This window comes from Tupaia chinensis, unplaced genomic scaffold (assembly GCF_000334495.1).
Source record: "Tupaia chinensis unplaced genomic scaffold, TupChi_1.0 Scaffold143845_1, whole genome shotgun sequence".
Taxonomy (NCBI): Eukaryota; Metazoa; Chordata; class Mammalia; order Scandentia; family Tupaiidae; genus Tupaia; species Tupaia belangeri.
In genome coordinates, this window is record NW_006203696.1 from 28575 (window position 1) to 33639 (window position 5065).

A 5065-nucleotide genomic window follows, 5' to 3' on the forward strand; every position below is an offset into this window, starting at 1 on the left:
CAGGGCTGGGGGCCCTCCCATGGTGAAGACTGAAGTCTTAGGGGGATTGTGACCGGGTCCAGGTGTTGGCAGCAGGGAGGCGGGCCCATCTGACGTGTCCTGTAGCCGGGGGGAGGGGGTGATACCTGCACGCCTGATCTCGGGGAGCCCGGAGAGTAGGCAGCAGAGGCTGTACTCCCTGGCCTGCAGCGCCAAAGCAGAAAGCCTAGCTGTGACAGCCCTGTCAGCTGACTCCGTGTGGGGAGCCACGGGGTCCAAAGAGGCACCGGCTGGGATGTGCTCAGGACACCTCTCCCACCCCACCCTGCCTGGCAGTGGGATTCAGTGGGGCAGATGCCCCCACTTGGAAGCAAAGCAGCTGTCATTGCGGCCTAGCAGGAGCCGAGCTTCTTGGCCTACCTGTGGGTTTGCACACTGCCACCTCGGGAGAGGCGCCAGGTGGGAAGCAGGTGCGAGCTGGAGGGATGTGGCCATGCCTGGCAGTTGTGAAGGCATGTCAGTGGTGCGGGGCCAGGGAGCTGTCTGTAGCAGGCACTCCTGGTTGGTCTCTGCACGTCCCCTCCTGGGGCCTTGGCAGGGGCTGGGGACTGCATGGGCTGCTGGCCGGTCCCAGCATCATCCTGGCCACACCTGGGTCGTGTCACCAGGCAGGGTGTGGCAGAGTGGCCCTGCTGTAGGCTCTTGGGGAGCGGAAGCTGCCCTCTCCCCTCACTGCTCTTAGCTGCCCTGCTCCTGGCCAAGAACCGGGGTCCCTGGGGCCAGCCTGGCAGTGCCAGGGGGAGGGGTGAGAGGAACCCGCCTGTGGGTGGCTTCAGTGGCTGCAGTGGCCTGGTTTCCGTGTGTCCAGTAGTGACCTGGAAATGTGCGTTGGGGAGGGCCTGTGGAGCGGCCCATGCGCTCGCCCTCTGCCCTGTCACTGGGTGGCTGAGTTGAGTCCCCCAAAGTCACATTGGTGCTGAGGCATGAGTCTCAGAGTTGAGGGGCAGGGGGTCCATATGATGGAAAGTGCTGGGGAGGCCCGGCCCCTGGGGACCGGAGGCTCTTGCTGGCCCACCTGACCCCTGCCGGTGGCCCCTCCGGCTCCACCTTGCTGCAGCACTGGGTCGGCTGTGTGGCTGTGTGAGGCGCAGTTCACACGCTCTGAGACACCCTGTGGGCTACAGGCCAGTTAATTTTTTTAGAGAGATTTTGGCAGTAGGGCACGTGTGCTCACCAGAGAGACAGAGACAGAAAGTGAGAAGTCAGCCCCCGGGGGAGGCCACGCCGCAGTCCTTTCTCTGTTTTCTTCTCGGGATCTTGGGCACGCACACACACATGCCCGACATGAGTTTTAAGCTTCCGGGTCCAGGACTCGAACTGCGGTCGACTATGTGGAGTCTAGTGACTTAACCATTATGCCATCCACTGGCCCCCAGGTCAGTGTTTCTAATGTACTTTTTAAAGAAGGTTAATCTCTCCCGTGAGTAAGAGGGACACAAGGTGTGGTGCTATGACCCAGGCCAGCTCGACCGCGCTGCATCACGGGCAGGTTTGTCCCCTGCCTGGCCCTGGCGACCTCTGCTCTGTCATCTCTCTGCAGCCTGGTCTGTGCTCATGCATGCCTTTACCTGCTCTTCGGAGCAGCCTGGTCCTGCATGGGCAGTGACTGTCCCTGCGCTTGCGAGTGCACTTTTGGAGTGGGGACTGGGCAGTGTTGGGCAGTGTTGGGCAGTGGGCCAGGCCTACCGCAGCCTTGCCCTTCATTCTCCACAGGAAGAAGGGCCTTTTCCTCCCTCAGCAGGACCCAGCCGAGTCCTGTCTGGCCCGTGTCTGTGCAGTTGTGACATGCTTGTGCCCTGCATGGCTGCAGCCCCATTGAACAGAGGGGATCGCCCACACCTCGAGATAGGATTCGAACCTGTGCAGGCTCTGAGCAGTGCTGTTAGGGGCCCTGGCCGACCGGGGTGGGTGGGCCTCTCCGGTTGGGTGTGGAGGTGTGTCCTTCCAGGCCTCAGCTTGCCTGCCTAGACAGTGGGTGTAGGAGACACAGCACCCCAGAGGGGCTCGGTGGGAGCTGTGGCGGCCCGGTGCCTTGGGGTGCCTGGCGTGTTCTCTGGATTGTCGCACAGCCCCGGCCCTGCCCAGCCCGTCCCTGGCAGGAGGAGCAGTTTCGCTGGCCCCGCAGGAACTGCTCATTAAGCTAATGGTTCCCAGCGCGCCCGGCGGCAGCGTCGATAGTATCGGCCTCGCTGTAGACGCTGGTCTACACGCTGCCCGTGCAGGGTGTTCCTGAGCAGGCTCCACGCTGTCAGGACGAGGCCGGCTCGCCCCTCTCTGGAGGTGCCAGCCTGCAGGCTGCCCGGGAGGGTGCCAGTTCCCAGCTCCCCTGGGACCTGGCTGCAGCAGGCACCACTGGGTTCCTCACCCCTCAGATTCCCCCGTGAGGGGCAGGCGGGGCCCCCGGCTGGTGCCTTGTCAGTCTGCCTGCTGGGGCGGCAATAGCGCCGGCCTCACCTGGGTGAGCGTGTGGGGCAGGGCAGCCTTCGTGGGAGTCCCTTCCAGGCCCATGGAGAGCCACAGCCCAGAGAGGCCTCCGCCCAGTGCGGGAGTGCAGGCCGGAGTCAGATGTGAGGTTGTGTGTGTACGTGTGTGTGTGAGACTGTGTGAGTGAGGGTACGTAATTGTGCATGTGTGTCCATACGTGAACGTAAATGTGTGACTATATGCGTGCAGATGTCTGTAGCTATATGTAAGCTCATGCATGTGTGTGTTCATACACCTGTGTGTGAGTATGTACGTGTGTACAGCTGCATGTACCGTGTATATGTGTGCGTGTGCATATGAGCTTGTGTCAGTATGTGTGTAGTGTATGTATGTCTACACTACACATATACGTATGTGTAGACCTGTGTGTGTGCATGTGTGAGCATGCATGTAAACGTGTACTTGGGTGTGTCTGTGAGTTAGGTGAGTCTATGTGAATGTGTGTAAGTGGACATTTGTGTGTACACAGTATCTGCACATATGCGTATGGTTGTATGCCTGTGTGTGTGAGCATACATGAGTGCACATGAGTATATTTGTACACGCATATGCTTGAGTGTACTTGTGAATGTATATAAGCATATACCTGTGCATGTGAGTGTATGTGCGTACGAGCGTATAGCTGTGTGTGCACATGTGAGTGTATGTGAGTGTATGTGTATGAACGGGTAAGATGTGTGTGGATGTGTGTACAAGTGTGTATGAGTGGATAGCCTGTGTGCATGTGTGTATAAGTGTGTACCTATGTGTGTATATGTGCATGTGTGTACCTTTCCATGCATGTGAGTGCAGGGGTGTATGAGTGTATAGCTGTGTGTGCATGTGTGTATAAGTGTGTACCTATGTGTGCATGTGTGTGAGTGTATAGCTGTGTGCAGGTGTGTATGAATGTATAGCTGTGTCTGGGTGTATGAGTATATAGCTTTGTGTGCATGGGTGTATAAGCATGTATCTATGTGTGCAGGTGTGTATGCGTGTATAGCTGTGTGCGTGTGTGTACAAGTGTACACCTGTGTGTGCATGTGTTTATGAGTGTATAGCTGTGTGTGCATATGAGTGTATATGTGTACAAGTGTATACCTGTGTGCACATGTGAGTGAATGCGTATATGTGTATGAGTGTGTACCTGTGTGTGCATGTGAATGTATACTTGTGTGAGTGTATGTGTATTTGTGTTTGCATGTGAACCTATGTATGTGTGACTATGAGCATATATGACCGTGTAAGTGTGTATCTGCGTGTGAGCGTGTGTGAGTGTGGTGTGGGTGTACATGTGAATATGTTGAGTGTACTTATGTGATCACCTGTGTGTATGATCTGTGCATGCACATGCATGTTGAATGAGTGTGTGTGAGGGACAGTGGCCACCATGCCTCGGAGGGCCTCTGGGCCTGTGCACTGCCCAGCCTCTCTGCCCCTAGTCCCAGGGCTGGGGGACCCCGAGGGCCCTTGCCTCCTCAGGCCAGGCAGTTGCACCAGCCCCAGTGACCTGGGCCTCAGGTGGGCACAGGTGTGGGGAGGGGGGCTATTGGGAGGCCCTTCCTCCTAGGTCAAGGCCCACTCTGACTGAACACGTTACAGATGTCACTACACGGCGGCACATGTGCATATGCGTGTGCCCAGAGCCATGTGCGAGCCCGCAGAAGACCCCCACTCTGCCGTTTGTGCTCATGCAGTGTGGCAGGTGGGTCGGGACGTTCCTCGGGTCCCGGCGCCCAGGAAGCACACGCTTGGTCCTCAGGCTCGTGAGTCTTTTTCTGGGCCACAGGTGCCGGAGGTGCCGGAGGTGCCCTGTGTCCTGAGCCCATTGCTGGACTTGGGCTCTCAGGCTGCTGGGGACCCTGCCTCGCCCTCTCGCTGCCAGAGTCCACCTGCCTGCCCAGCTCCTGGTCTGGCCCAGCCACTGCATCCAGCTTGACCTGCTCTCCCGTGACCCTGTGGCCATCGTCCCGTGTGGACTGGCGTGTTCTCTGCCTTCCTCAGGGAGCACAGGCCCCACAGGGTAAAGGCAGGCCCTCCGGGTCTCAGCGCAGCCGCCCCCTGAGATCCTGGGTGTGTGGGCGTGGTGCAGCCATGTCAGACCTACCAGCCTTTCAGTGCCGAGTGCGACGTGACCCTCCTCGGCGTCAGGTGCCGGCCCTATGCAGTCCTTGGCATGTGGGCCCCTGGGCGTGCAGGGCAGGTAGTGGTGGGACCCAGTGAGCTCAGACCATGGGGACTCCAGGCAAGTGCTGCCAGGAGGCAGAGGCACTGTCCCTCCTCTGGCTCGTCCTCCTGGTGCTGGGACTGAGGGCCTGGGGGTGAGGGGACACAGGCCGAGTGCTGGGACCCTTGACCTGGAGCTGGTGGGAGAATGTGGGGGTTCCGGGCAGCTGGCTCCCATTCCCGGGGATATTGGCTAGGGGGTACCTGGCAAGGGATTTGCCTGGAGCCAGGCCCACCGCCCATCAGGTCCTGCACCCGTCGGAAGTCTGCCCCCTGCCAGCCTGTGGGCCGAGCCCAGTCCTTGCTGCCCTCCCGGCGGGTGGGGGGGCAGTCCCTC